At 50.4% G+C, this 16,235-nt stretch overlaps 1 pseudogene; it reads left to right on the top strand.

Annotated features, from left to right (window-relative positions):
• The first annotated feature begins 2,005 nt into the window (after window positions 1-2,005).
• Window positions 2,006-16,235, top strand: part of LOC119963652 — a 49,539-nt pseudogene continuing 35,309 nt past the window's right edge.

The raw sequence follows: 16,235 nt of genomic DNA, 5'->3' as shown, positions 1-16,235 counted from the left end.
TCAAAGGCTTTCTGCAAATCCAGATATACCACATCCATCGGCTCCCCGTTATCTACTGCACTGGTAATGTCCTCAAAAAATTCCACTAAATTAGTTAGGCATGACCTGCCCTTTATGAACCCATGCGGCGTCTGCCCAATGGGACAATTTCTATCCAGATGCCTCGTTATTTCTTCCTTGTTGATAGATTCCAGCATCTCCCCTACTACCGAAGTTAAGCTCACTGGCCTATAATTTCCTGCTCTCTGCCTACCTCCTTTTTTAAACAGTGGTGTCACGTTTGCTAATTTCTATGACTGAGTAAACTTGGACTATACTCATTGGAATTTAGAAGAACGAGGGGGAATCTTTTAGAAACATAAAATTATGAAGGGAATAGATAAGGTAGAAGCAGGGCGGTTGTTTCCACTGGCGGGTGAAACTAGGACAAGGGGGTGTAGCCTCAAAATAAGGGAGAGCAGATTTAGGACTGAGTTGAGGAGGAACTTCTTCACCCAAAGGGTTGTGAATCTGGAATTCCGTGCCCAGTGAAGCAGTTGAGTCTACTTTGTTGAATGTCTTAAGGCAAGGATCGATAGATTTTTGACCAGTAAAGGAATTAAGGGTTATGCTGAGCGGGCAGGTAAGTGGAGCTGAGTCCACAAAAAGATCAGCCATGATCTTATTGAATGGCGGAGCAGGCTCGAGGAGCCAGATGGCCTACTCCTGCTCCTAGGTCTGATGTTCTGCACTGTGGTTGCCCCTGTTATGGGTCTCTGCAATATTGAAAGATTTTGAAGGCCTCACAGATGCAAAGCCTCTCGATGACTAAACCCCCCCCCCCCCCCCCCCCCCCCCCCCGGCCCAGAGGCAACCCCCAACCTTAGAATCATAGAAGCTGTACAGTGCAGAAGTAAGCAATTCGGCCCATTGAGTCTGTGGTGATGTTCATCACTGTAAATACACAAGGGGTTAATATACATACATGTAGAATAGTTAGACACCAGAGGGAGCACCAAAGACATCATACACACACTCAACCAATACATCAGTTAGATAGGACATGACTAATGGGCACTCACAATACTCACAGAGGTGACACAACCACAAGAGGGCATTATATCAACTCGTATATAAAGGACATCACACACATGATCTGCCTCTTTCCAGTGGAGACAGTCAGAGAGTACAGAGACTCGATATCATTCCCACCACGTGGAGTGTAGCAGTCTGGTTAGTCAGTCTGAGGAGCTATAGGAGGATTTACAGTAGTGTTGAACCCAAGTTATAGTAGTGTATATAGTTTAATAAACGTTGGCGTTGTCTTCACGTCTGATCCTTCCTGTGTCGAGTGCACCACAAGGAAACCGCTTATGCTACACCTAAATAGCATAACAAGACATGGTACCACGAGTGAACTGTATCAATCCAAATAGCCATTCCTCAGCGTGCAGTGACAACCAGCAACAATACCCAGGCAAGATGTTCGAATTCTGGCAGGCATTACGGCAGCAGTTTACACTATTCCTAGTGGCAGTAGACCTACAAGATTTGGCCGCTGCTGAAAAGATAGACCTGTAAAGCTCACCGGTGCCGGAGCAGAAGAAATCTTTCAAAAATTACAGTTCTCCAGAAGGAAAAAAAGGAGCAACTTCCAGGCAGTCCTGGATAAATTCGATGAATTCTGTGAACAAAACTCTCTCCAACCGCCAATGGAAGGTAAGAAAAGCCTTTCTATTTTCCACGAGGCCGAGATCCCGGAGCAAAGAACGATTTTGATCGGTGGCCATCTTGGTACAGGAGCTGCCGAACGGGAAGGTCCATTTGCGCAAATACGGCCTGCAGTCCAGGAACAGCAATTTGCACATGCGCAAACGCTTCCTGCGTCAGATGTCACATGCATCATGACATCAGAGGCCCCACCCCAATTAAAGACCATGCCCATTTAATGGGGAAACGTCCCAAATCGAAAAACAACTCTCTTAAAGCGGTAAAACGACCCACTTTAACCTGGAATGACTGCACAATGCCTCAATTTGACCAACAACATGAAACTTACCTCCAAGGAACACTGCAACAAGCCCAAACCGATGATTCCGACATGGAATATTTCGAGACTGACCTGTTTATTTCTTCTGGACCTCGCGAGCCCCATCCCAGCTCCGAGGCAGACCGTGATGACATGATCCTCGAAGACGATGACGGTCCTTTCACCTCGGGAGGCTACCCCTGTACTGAAACCAACAGCCAGACCACGGTTCAAGCCCACAGAGAGCGGCCTGCTGCCACACACAGTGTGGTCCATGCATCGCTAAGGGCTCCCGATGCTACAGAAGAAGACACGCAAGACTCCACACTGCTGTCCTTGCCTGAACAAGAGGTGACTCCTGTGTCACAAGCCTCCACATCAAGCTTGTGGACAGCCTTCACAATTGCAGACACGCAAGACTCCAGAGGACAGTCCTTGAACGAACAGGAAGTGACTCATGTCACACGCCTCCACAGCGAGCTCGTGGACAGACTCCACGATTGCAGAAACGCAAGACTCCAGAGGACAGTCCTTGCACGAACAGGAAGTGACTCCAGTGTCACACGCCTCCACGGCGAGCTCGTGGACAGATTCCACGATAGACGAAACGTAAGACTCCAGAGCGCAGTCCTTGCACACACAAGACGTGACTCCAGTGTCACCAGCCTCCGCGGCGAACTCGTGGACAGCCTCCACGGCAGAAGTAACGCAAGACTTCAACGCGCAGTCCTTGCAGGCACAAGACCATGAGGGTCTAGCAACATCTTCTGACCAGCTCGCAGCAGACGATGCAAGTCTGCCATGCTCCAGCAAACAGCAGGAGGACCATGACAGCCCACCGCACTCCGACACACAGCAGGACGACAATGACGGTCCACCCACATTGTTTGCGCCACCAGATGACGACAGTGACAACTTACCCAACCCAAGTAGACAGCACGCAGCTACTGAGTCTCTACCCACAGTATGTGAAAGTCCGGACAAGGAGCATCAACGAACCAACGATGACTCGGTCAACACAAACTTGACTCCAGACAGGGAGCGCCGCAACCTCGGTGACGGCACGCTCAAGGTGAGAGCAGATGCCACAAGACTCACTAACCCGAGTAGAATTTCATAGAATTTACAGTGCAGAAGGAGGCCATTCGGCCCATCGAGTCTGCACCGGCTCTTGGAAAGAGCACCCTACCCAAGGTCAACACCTCCACCCAAACCCCATAACCCAGTAACCCCACCCAACACTAAGGGCAATTTTGGTCACTAAGGGCAATTTAGCATGGCCAATCCACCTAACCTGCACATTTCTGGACTGTGGGAGGAAACCGGAGCACCCGGAGGAAACCCACGCACACATGGGGAGGATGTGCAGATTCCGCACAGACAGTGACCCTAAGCCGGAATCGAACCTGGGACCCTGGAGCTGTGAAACAATTGCGCTATCCACAATGCTACCGTGTGATCCACAGAGTGCGGTCCTTGAGTGCAGGAAACTAAAACATCAAGGACAAACTGAAAATCCAGAACTAGAGCCCAACAATATAATTTCAATACTCATTTCATCTGAATTTTTGAAAATGGATTCCTTGGTTGAAGAATGTATGTGTTACTGTCATGAAACATGAGTGCCATGGTAGCTACTCCTTGCAATATGAACTGTACTAATGGAACACTGGCCTCGCGTGTTGTTGACCTTTTCACACACAATGAAGCTGATGAATTAAAAGACACAAAAGATAAGTTTAAAAGTAAACTATTTTGCAAGAAGGTTGAGAGGCTGTTTCATCCAGAGTACAAGGACCCAGACTCCCAAGCAAGCGCTGATACATTGTACAGAGCTAGCCTATGTAAGAAACTTCTTACCAAAGAAACTGAGAAAATGCTTCCTTGTACACCTCTGAAAATAAATATCGATCTTCGAGAAAATATAATCTACTTGCACATTAAGAGATAAAAGCTGAGATGTGCACGAGTATACTAATAGTCTTTATGTAGACTTGAAGTCTTGGCAAGTTGTGTACTGGCGTTTATGGGGAACTATAAGTTGGTTGCACTGCACAAAATGTTAAAAAGTTTTCCAATGCACTGACCTCTCCCATTGCCAGTATCACCCAGAACAAGTAATGTCTCTTTCCATAAACAACCAGCTGCCCACTCCTGGCATTGGGTTCTACCCTTGCTGCAAGCAGAAAGTACTGCGGTTTGATCCTCTTCAGACAAGCACAGGTTTTTTTTAAAAATAATTTTTATTGAAATTTTTTGAAAAATATATATCAACAAAACAATAATAACAATAATAATAATAATAAACAACCCCCGGCATATAACAAACCCCCCCAACCCCAATAAACAACAGAATAAATTAACAATAAGCAAATTAACTTAAACACTATCCTATCCCCCTTCCCTCCGCCGGGCTACTAGGGACGCAAAGGCCAAGACATCGGCCTCTTTCGCCTCCTGCACTCCCGGCTCCACCCCAACCCCAAATATCGCGAGTCCCCAGCTTGGCTTGACCCTGGATCCCACCACCCTCGACACTGTCCCGCCACCCCCTTCCAGAACTCCTCCAATGCCGGGCATGCCCAGAACATATGGGCATGGTTCGCTGGACTCCCCGAACACCTGACGCACCTGTCTTCATCCTAGACCCGGACATGTGGGCCTGGTGCAGCACCTTGAACTGGATGAGACTAAGCCTCGCACATGAAGAGGAGGAGTTCACCCTCTCCAGGGCATCCGCCCATGTTCCCCCCTCAATCTGCTCCCCCAGCTCCACCTCCCACTTAGCCTTTAGCTCCTCTACCGACGCCTCCCCCACCTCCTGCATTACCTGGTAGGTGTCAGACACCTTCCCATCCCCGACCCACACCCCCGAAAGCACCCTATCCCTTACCCCCCGCGGGGGCAGCAAAGGGAACCCCTCCACCTGTCACCTAGCAAACGCCTTGACCTGAAGATACATGAATATATTCCCCGGGGAGAGCTCAAACTTCTCCTCTAGTTCACCAAGGCTCGCGAACCTCCCGTCAATAAACAGGTCTCCCAACTTCCTGATGCCCGCCCGGTGCCACCCCAGGAACCCGCCATCCATGTTCCCTGGGACAAACCGGTGGTTCCCCCGCAGCGGGGCCTCCACCGTGCCCCCCACTTCCCCCCCCTGTGTCGCCTCCACTGCCCCCAAATTTTGAGGGTGGCCGCCACCACCGGGCTCGTGGTGTACCTAGCTGGAGGGAGCGGCAACGGAGCCGTTACCAGTGCCTTCAGGCTCGTGCCTCCGCAGGACGCCATCTCCATCCTTTTCCATGCTGCCCACTTCCCCTCCATTACCCACTTGCGTACCATCGAGACATTAGCCGCCCAATAGTACCCAGAGAGGTTGGGCAGCGCCAGCCCCCCTCTATCCCTGCCCCACTCCAAAAAGACCCTCCTTACCCTCGGAGTCCCATGCGCCCAAACAAATCTCAGAATGCTGCTGCTCACCCTCCTAAAAAAGGCCCTTGGAACGAAAATGGGGAGGCACTGAAACAAAAACAAAAACCTCGGGAGCACCGTCATTTTAACGGACTGTACTCTACCCGCCAATGACAACGGCAGCATGTCCCACCTTTTAAATTTCTCCTCCATCTGCTCCACCAACCTAGTAAAATTAAGCTTGTGCAGAGTCCCCCAGCTCCTAGCCACCTGAACCCCTGGTACCTAAAACTCCTCACTGCCCTCTTTAGCGGGAGCCTACCAATCCCCTCCTTCTGATCTCCCGGGTGTACGACAAACAGCTCACTCTTGCCCAGGTTCAATTTATATCCCGAGAAACTCCCGAACTCAGCAAGAATCTCCATCACCTCCGGCATTCCCCCACCGGGTCTGCTATATTCCACAGCAAGTCGTCCGCATACAGCGACACTCGGTGCTCCTCCCCATCTCGCACCAAACCCCTCCACCCCCTCGACTCCCTGAGAACCATGGCAAGAGGCTCAATTGCCAACGCAAAAAGCAAGGGGGACAGGGGGCACCCCTGCCTCATCCCACGGTGGAGCCTGAAGTACTCGGACCTCCTCCCATTTGTCGCTACACTCGCCATCGGGGCCTCGTACAGCAACCTCACCCATTTAATAAACCCCACCCCAAACCCGAACCCCTCCAACACCTCCCACAAGTACCCCCAACAACCCTATCAAAGGCCTTCTCCGCATCCAATGCCACCACAATCTCCGCCTCCTTCTGCTGCCGGCATCATTATCACATTTAGCAGCCTTCGCACGTTAGTGTTCAGCTGCCTCCCCTTCACAAAACCCGCCTGATCTTCAGGTATCACCCCCGCACACAGTCCTCTATTCTAGTGGCCAAGACCTTCACCAGCAACTTGGCGTCTACATTCAGCAGTGAAATCGGCCTGTATGAACCGCACTACAAGGGGTCCTTATCACGCTTCAGGATCAGGGAGATTAGTGCCTGAGACATCGTCGTGGGCAGAACAGCCCCCTCCCATGCGTCGTTAAAGGCCCTGACCAACAGGGGGCCCAGCAGGTCCGCATATTTCTTATAAAATTCAACCGGGAACCCATCCGGTCCCGGCGCCTTCCCCGACTGCGTGTGGCCAATCCCACTGACCATCTCCTCCAACTCGATCGGCGCCCCCAGTCACTCCACCTGCTCCTCCTGCACCCTTGGAAATCGGAGCCTGTCCAAAAATTTCTCCATTCCCCCTCCCACCGCCGGCGGCTCCGACCGGTACAGTTCCCTGTAAAAGTCCCTAAAGACCTCATTGACCTCTGCCCCCTGCAGCACCACATTCCCACCCCTATCCTTCAGTCCACCAATCTCCCTAGCCGCGCCCGCTTACGAAGCTGATGCGCCAGCATCCTGCTCGCCTTCTCTCCATACTCATAGACCGCTCCCTGCGCCTTCCTCCACTGTGTCTCCGCCTTTCTGGTGGTCAATAAATCAAACTTGGCCTGCAAGCTACGCTGCTCCCCCAGCAAACCCTCCTCCGGGGCCTCCGCGTACCTCCTATCCACACTCAACAGCTCCTCCACCAGTCTCTCCCTCTCCCTCCACTCCCCCCTCTCCCTATGGGCTCGGATGGAGATCAGCTCCTCCCTAATCACTGCCTTCAGAGCCTCCCACACCATCCCCACCTGGACCTCCCCAGTATCATTGACCTCGAGGTACCTCTAGATACATCCCCGAACCCTCCTACACACCTCATCAGCCAACAACCCCACGTCCAGACGCCAAAGCGGGCGCTGGTCCCGCGCGTCCCCCATCCCCAGATCCACCCAATGCGGAGCATGGTCCGAAATTGCGATAGCCGAATATTCGGCCTCCTCCACCCTCGGGACCAGTCCCCTGCTCAAAACAAAGAAATCAATGCGGGAATAAACCCTGTGCACACGGGAGAAAAAGGAGTATTCCTGAGCCCTCGGTCTCCCGAATCTCCAGGGGTCCACTCCTCCCATCTGGCCCATAAACCCCCTCAATACCTTGGCTGCCGCTGACCACCTGCCTGCCCTTGAACTAGAACGATCTAGTAGGGGACCCAGCACCGTATTGAAGTCCCCCCCCCCCCATGATCAAGCCCCCCACCTCCAGGCCAGGAATGCTGCCCAACATATGCCTCATGAAACCAGCATCATCCCAATTAGGGGCGTACACATTAACCAACACCACCCTCTCCCCCTGCAGCTTACCGCTCACCATCACATATCTGCCACCACTATCAGCCACAACCTCAAACGCCACCCTCTTCCCCACAAGGATCGCCACACCCTGGTTCTTCGAGTCGAGCCCTGAGTGGAAAACCAGCCCCACCCACCCCTTCCTCAGACGGACCTGGTCCACCACCTTCAGGTGGGTCTCCTGGAGCATGGCCACGTCCGCCTTCAGCCCCTTCAGATGCAAAAACACCCGGGCCCGCTTAACCGGCCCATTCAACCCCCTCACATTCCACGTAATCAGCCGGATCAGGGGGCACCCCGCCCCCCTCCCCATCAACTAGCCATAACCCATCGACTGCTCGCCCCTGGCCATCACTCCTTCAGCCCGTTTCCCACGGCGATAGAACCTCACCCCGACCCCCCACGAACTCCTCCCTGGCCAATCCAGCAGCAACCCGGTATCCCTCCCCCCCCCCCCCCCCCCCCCCCCCCCCCCCAGGCCAGGACCCCTCCTAGCCGCGACTCTCCCTCCACTGTACTCCCGTGAGCCAGGTGACTTCTGCTGACCCCGGCAGCTCCCGCCATAACTCCGACCCCTCCCGATATGAGGTCCCCCCCTCCTCCCCTGCATCAGCTCCTGGGCACCGCTTTGGCGCGGGAAACCCGGTCTAGTAACCCCGCCCCTCGCCACCAGCTCCACCCCCTCGTCCCGCAGCGCGGGAAACCAGAGAAAAGCCCGCGCTTTCACACAGCCCCACCCCACCCCCCCAACGCAGCTCCCAAACAGCAGTCCCAACCCAACCACCAACTCCGTACAAACAAAGACACAGATCAACCACAAACCCCAGTACCCCCCTTAGAACACAGAACCATAACCCACATCATCCGAAAGCAAGAGAAAAAATAAAAACAAACAGAATAACCCGCTAGAGCATAAACAATGATACATGAATAGAATAGAAAAACTCCCACAGCCCCTAATCTCTAGTTCGAGTCCAGCTTTTCAGCCTGCACAAAGGCCCACGCTTTCTCCGGAGACTCAAAGTAGTGATGCCGGTCCTTGTAGGTGACCCACAGGCGCGCAGGCGGCAGCATGCTGAACTTCACCTGCTTTCCATGGAGCACCGCCTTCGTCCGGTTAAACCCGGCTCTCCGCTTGGCCACCTCCGCGCTCCAGTCCTGGTAGATACGCACTACCGAATTCTCCCACTTCCTACTCCTCACCTTCTTGGCCCATCGGAGAACACACTCCCGGTCACTGAACCGATGGAACCGCACCAGCACCGCCCGCGGGGGTTCATTCGCCTTAGGCCGCCTGGCCAGCACTCTATGGGCCCCCTCCAGCTCCAAGGGCAGACGGAAGGATCCTGCCCCCACCAGGATCCTGCCCCCACCAGCGAGTTCAACATCACGGCCACATAGGCCTGCAGGTCCGACCCTCCAGCCCCTCCTCGAGGCCCAGGATCCGCAGGTTCTTCCTCTGTGACCAAAGCTCCATCTCCTCGAACCGATCTTGCCACTTTTTATGAAGTGCCTCGTGTATCTCCACCTTCCCCACGAGGGCCGAAACCTCATCCTCGCGCTCAGAGGCCTGCTGCTGCAACTCAAGTATCGCTGCACCCTGGGTTGTCCGGGTCTCCAGCAGCTTACTCGTCGTCACCTTCAGGGATTCCAACAACTCCCCTTTCAGCTCCATGAAATAGCGCAGAAGGGCCGCCTGCTGCTCCTCAGCCCACTACCTCCACTCCTCAGGGACTCCACCGGCCGCCATTTTGTCCACCTTCCCCCGCTTTTCCAGGGGAGCTGGATTTTTCTCCTCGTCCCACTTCGAGTCCGAACCATAAATCCCAGGGGGTTTTGCTCCAGACCCCTTTATCCACTGGGAATCATTGAATCAGCGCCGTTTGGGGCCCTTAAAAGAGCCCACAAGTCCTTTTAAAGCGGGAGCTGCCGTTCGTGCGGCTTAGCTCCGCATAGCCGCAACTGGAAGTAACCGCCAGACAAGCACAGGTTGTAAAGTGCGGGATCGTGTTGTCAAATTTGCCAATCAGCTTCAAAATGGCAATTTTACTTCAGTACCAGTCAGTCATTTGTACTGTGATGTCTTGCAGCACAAGAATGTTGTCTGTGTGCCATTCTGTAACACGGAGGAAAGTAATGCAAACACACATCTTTCTGCGGAACAGGAGCTTGATTTTGACATCTTAGCTGTACCTAATTCATTGAAGGGACAGAAAATCGGCGATGTCACAACTTTTTCACTTTTGCAAAACGAGTTTGCAGCTGAAGCAGCAAGTGATGTATTCTGAAGATGAAGAGTATACCACAGGTTCAGAGGTAGCTGAGGATGAAGTGGGAGATGAAAAAGAGCAATGTGAAAGTAAATGTTCATCAAATGCCATCAACCGCTCTCCATTTACAAATATCAGACAAAACTCTTCGATGGAACTGCCAGGGATAACCTCAAAAAATGATGGGCTTTCACTGATGGACAAAGATAGTTCACTGTGTCAATTCAGTTTCTCAGATATCGCATCAAAATCTCCAACACAAAGTAAACAGTGTATGACTGAAGGCTCAAAAAATGACACCTGTGAATTCAGTCAGCAGATGATGGATTGAATTTTACAATAGGAAGTTGCCATGGAATGTCTACCCTCTCAAAAGATAGAAGTGTATGTTCATTGATCACCAAAGATCCTACTCCATGTCACCCTGATCATCCAGAAGAAAAATCTAATCAACAAAATCTGACTACATTATCAGAACAATGCAGGGGTACCAATTCAGGGATGGCTAGTAGTAATGCTGCATGTCAATCTGATGTTACAGCTTGTGAATTCATCTGTCCAGAAATAAGTATATCTGACACATTTGAAGATTCTGAGGATAGTACTAGTGCAACAGAATCACGTGACGAAATGTTAGTGGATAAATGCGATGCTGAATGTCAATCTAATTTTCAAGGTGACACTAAAATGTGCGGGAGGGTGCGCCGTGAGGAGGATACAGAGCTGCTTCAGTGTGATCTGGACAAGCAGAAAAAAAGAGAAGGGATCTCTTCGAGATGTATCTCCTTTCACTGTGTGTTTTCACAAAAGCAAGTGGGGCAGCACCCGTTCAATGCGATCTAACCAGGACGCTCAAAGAAGAATGGTTGAACTAATTGGACATCTGACAGAAATAAGATTTGGAGACAAAATTGATCGCTATCACAGGCATCGTAAAAAAAAGAGACTTCAACACAGTCTGTGAAGTGATTTGACCACTTCTTGGTTCCTGTGGCACAGGGACAATGCTGGCGTTCACAAGGACATGCCACCATCAAAATCATCAAATTCACCAACCCACCAAGAGAGACATTTGACCTCGCTGTTTGATTTTCTTTGGACTCACACATATAATTTTGACTTATTGTTTCACTGTTTTCCTGACTTATATATACCTTAACTTATCTAAATGTTTTGTGTTAAATTTTCTAACTGTACAGAAAAATGTAACATATAAAAAAGGGGGATGTGGTGATGTTCATCACTGTAAATACACAAGGGGTTAATGTACATACATGGAGAATGGTTAGACACTAGAGGGAGCACCAGAGACATCATACACACACACTCAACCAATACATCAGTTAGATAGGACACGACCAATGGGCACTCACGATACTTACAGAGGTGACACGACCACAGGAGGGCATTACGCCAACTCCTATATAAGGGACACCACACACATGATCTGCCTCTTTCCAGTGGAGACAGTCAGAGTACAGAGACTCGATATCATTCCCACCATGTGGAGTGTAGCAGTCTGGTTAGTCAGTCTGAGGAGTTATAGTAGTGTATATAGTTTAATAAACGTGTTGGAGTTGCCTTCACATCTGATCCTTCCTGTGTTGAGTGCACCACAAGGAAGCCGCTTATGCTACACCTAGAGCATAACAAGATAGAGTTTTCACCGACCCTCCAAAAGAGCACTCCACCAAGGCCCAGTCCCGCGCCTATCCCCTTAATCCCACCTAACCTTTGGACACTAAGGGGCAATTTATCACGGCAAATCCACCTAACCTGCAAAGCTTTGGACTGTGAGAGGAAACTGTACCTAGATTTAGAACGCTTAAGCACCCTGACCAAACCCAAACCCCCTGAGGGTCCCCCTGTCTCCTTGTACTTCAACTGAAATAGACCTAAGGCCTATGAGTGACAAAATGGCTCCCTAATAAGTCAGTGTGAATAAAAATGTTTTGTCTGCAAAACACCAGTAATCTGTGTCCACTTATGTGTGACAGGAGCCTCATATATACGCATGTAAGTGAAAGAAGATTCATCATCAAGATGATAGAAGAACTAATAGGCAGGAAACGTCTCGACTGAAATATAGCAGGAATTGCGACTATCCGAATGCATTTCACAGGTAATTCATACAGCTATCGGGGAAAACTATTCACTTTTCTACCTTTTGTTTTTGTCCTTGCTCCCTCTTTCTCTGACTCCTTCTCATCCCCCTGGCATATTAGTTTAAACCCTAATATTGCGATAATTGGGTTCAAACACTGGTCAGAGAACTGAAGATTTTGTGAAACCCACTGTGCGACACAGTTGTATCCATTTTAAAATGCAAATAGAACTTACTGTGCACACAATGCCTGTGTTCTAATTGCTTTTAAATGCTCGTGGCCCTCGCTGTGTCTGCATAACTGATTTCAAACCGAAAGTATTATCCCATTGAAGCCTAGTATAACAAGTGTGAGAGCAAAACTAATTTATTTTACTGGGAGAGTGGTGCAACATCATTATCAGCAGGAAAATTATAACTTTAAGGCATTGACACGTTCAAGCATCAGGCAAGCTCATAGGCCACAAACTTTCAATTCTCAGGTGAGATAGCATTTTGTACCCCTGATCACACACACTTGAACCTTCATACTGCACGCCAGGCTGAAATAGTGAATCAGTTCAGATGCGTGATGCTATATACATGCAGAATGACTGATGGATTGTGACTAAGTAAGACACTTTTTTATTACAATGTACTGGAGTATTAGTGCTATTTTGGAGCTTGAATTGCAGGATTATTTGTAAGAAAACTAAATTGATGGTTCTGATCACCATTAAAATCAATTAACTAATATTTATCATCAATGTTGCTGATTAACAGTGGTTTTGTTATCTTCTTTCAGAGCCCAGGATGTAGAAGAAAATGAAATATTAGATGCTCCAGCCTACAGATACATAGTATTAAAAGTTAGTAATCAGAAGAGGATATGGGGCAGGTAGTGCACTGGGGGCTGTGTGCGTTTCCAATCAATCAAAATTGACCTTTTGGGTGTCAGGTTTTGGATGTTAACCACCCTGGCCTCTTAGGGGAAAATAGCAACAGCCAAACTCGTGGCACCATGGTTGGTTCTGCTGCAGAGGAGAGAGGTAATAAGTGTGACAGTGCAATAGTTATAGGGGATTCAATTGTAAGGGGAATAGACAGGCATTTCTGTGGCCGCAAATGAGGCTCCAGGATGGAATGTTGCTTCTCTGGTGCTGGGGCCAAGGATGTCTCAGGGGACAGGACATTCTGGAGGGGGAGGGTAAACAGCCAGTGGTCGTGGCACACATCGGTACAAACGACATAGGTAAAAAAAGGGATGAGGTCCTAAAAGCAGAATACAGGGAGCTAGGAAGGAAGTTAAGAAATCGGACCTCAAAGGTAGTCATCTCAGGATTACTACCGGTGCCACGTGCCAGTCAGAGTAGAAATGACAGGATATATAGGATGAATACGTGGCTGAAGAGATGGTGTCTCTTCACTTGGAGTATTGTGTACAGTTTTGGTCTCCTTCTCTGAGGAAGGATGTTCTTGCTCTCGAGGGAGTGCAGCGAAGGTTTACCAGACTGATTCCAGGATATATGAGGAGAGATTGACTAGGTTGGGATTGTTCTCGCTGGAGTTCAGAAGAATGAGGGGGGATCTCATAGAGACTTATAAAATTTTAACGGGACTAGACAGGGTAGATGCAGGGTGATGTTACCAATGATGGGTGTGTCCAGAACCAGGGGTCACAGTCTGAGGATTCAGGTTAAACCATTTCGGACAGATTTCAGGAGACATTTCTTCACAGAAGGAGTGGTGAGCCTGTGGAATGCATTACCACAGGAAGTAGTTGGTGCTAAAACTTTGAATATATTTGAGAGGCGGCTGGATGAGAAGAGGCACTTGAGGAGAATGGGATTAAAGGCTATGGGGGAAAGCAGGATCATGATGAAGTTGCCCAGAGTTGCACTCCATGCAAGGAGCTCCAGAAGTTGCCCCTGCCATCACCACTCCACGCATTGGAATGGTCCTTGGTGCCGTCTCCACATCAATTTTGTGGGACCATTCCTGGGGGTGATGCTACTCATCGGAATAGATGCCCAAACTAAAGGAATTCGGGTCAACAAAAGGCAAAGCACGACAGTTCAAGCCACCATAAACAGATTGCGGCAATTTTTCAGCATGCACGGGATACCGGAGGTGCTGGTCTCGGATAATGGAATAGCATTTACAAGTGCGGAATTTGGCGTGTTCATGGCTGCCAACGGAATATTACATGTACACACCACCCCGCGTCGAATGGATTGGTGGAACGCACTGTCAGACTTTTAAAAACGGAATGAAGAAGCAGACCTTGGGGTCTTGGGAGATGTGGTTGGCATTGTTCCTTTTCTGTTGCAGGATGACGCCACACGCCACAACGGGGGTTCCTCCACCTTGTTGATGAACCATCGCCAGTGAACACATTTAGATTTAGTCCTCCTGCACATTGGCGGGAAAATCCACCGGGGCCAGGATCAGGCCGAGGCTGATGCCGGGCGGCATTCGTCCTTATGCACCAGTAGGAGACCGAGTATACGTCCAAAACTTTGGAGAAGGAGCCACGAGGACACCAGGCATCATGTTGGCCCGGAGAGGACCTGTCTGTATAACCCTCAAGGAGGCCATGGTTTCCTGACAATTAAGTTCCAGGTGACCTCCTCTGAATATGAGCTTCCGCGGTAACAAGAGGGAAGGCTTTCCCCCTTAACTGGGGTGGGTGGGGGGGGGGGGGTGGGGGATTATCTGCATGTTCATTGAATATGTATCCTTCCTGTTCATGCACATGGCCCTCTCATCCGATGTGGGCCGCATGGCGATGTGCACTCCATCGATAAATTCAAATTCCCCCTGCACCATGGGCATCTGGGAAACAGCGGCGAATCCCACTGCGCGGGCATCCTGGTGGGTGCGGTCCACAGGAAACTGTATGTACTGGTCCGCAATGTCATACAGCGCGTCGGTGACGGCCCGGATGCACCTGGGAGATGCCGGACAGATCACCACTCAGTGACTGGAACGACCCCGTCGCGAAGAAGTTGAGGGCGACCATCACCTTGACGGACACCGGGAGGGCATGTCCACCCTCGGTCCCAGGTGGTGCCACGCGTACCATCAGGTGGCAGATGTGGGCGACAGTCTCCTGGCTCATCCGGAGTCCTCCTGCATGCCCTGTCCGAGTGGTCCTCGAAGGACATGCGGGGCCGGTACACACATTGTTGCATCGGCCGCTCCCCCTCCCGGGTTCCCCACTCCCAACGCCTTCACCAGCCCCCCCCCCCGGAGCCCGCTCCACGCCGTCACCCACCTCCTCCCGCAGCGTCAGCCAACACGAGTGGCTGACGCTGCTTTATACGATTTTAGAACAGCGCCGGCGTGGCATCCGGTCATGCCGGCGGGACTTTGGCCCATCCGGCCCGGAGAACCCCTGCTCCAGCGGAGAATCGCAGCTGCAACCGCTTTCGGCGATTCACGAAGTAGCCGAGCGCCCATTTAGTCACGCATCGGAAAATGGCGTCCCGGCGGGAAGTTGGAGAATTCCGCCCATAATCTTTGTTTTCTACCTGTCAGGTCAATGCGTGCTGCTTTAGCGGATTCCACAGTTAGATTACCTCTTGTTGCAGATGGCTATTGCCTGCCACTTGTGTGGTTGAATGTTACTTGCAAGTTGTTCGCTCAAACTGAATGTTGTCCCAGTCTTGCTGCCTATGACCACAGACTGCTTTAATATTTAAGAATTCATGAAAAGAGCTGAGCATTGTGCAATCATCAGCAAATATCTGCACTCCTGACCTCATATTGGAGGGAAAATCATTGATGAAGCAGCTGAAGGTGGTTGGGCCTGGGGCAGCACCATGAGGAACTCTGGTAATGGCTGGACTAAGGTGATTGATGACAGGGAAATGAGGAATTATAATATTTCTTTTTGTTAACACTGTCATATTTCGCACATACTGGAAAACAGGCTTGTAGGGGTGTGATTGGTATAATTGGATTAAGAAACAGAGACTGCAAGGATCTAAACATCAGTAAGAAATGGGTTTGACATGTTAATGAACAGAGCGAACCAAGACGAACTTGAAGTAGTTTTGAAGTGAATTATTTTAGTTAAAAGGGAAAGGTATACAAGTTGTAAGATTGTAATTAAGTGGGGCAAAGCTAGGATAAGTTTAAGGTGGCACAGTGATTAGCACTGCTGCCTCACAGTGCCAAGGCCCCGGGTTCAATTC

Source organism: Scyliorhinus canicula, chromosome 3, assembly GCF_902713615.1.
Source record: "Scyliorhinus canicula chromosome 3, sScyCan1.1, whole genome shotgun sequence".
Classification (NCBI taxonomy): domain Eukaryota; kingdom Metazoa; phylum Chordata; class Chondrichthyes; order Carcharhiniformes; family Scyliorhinidae; genus Scyliorhinus; species Scyliorhinus canicula.
The sequence above is the reverse complement of the archived record's forward strand: the minus strand, read 5'-3'. Positions and strand labels throughout refer to the sequence as shown.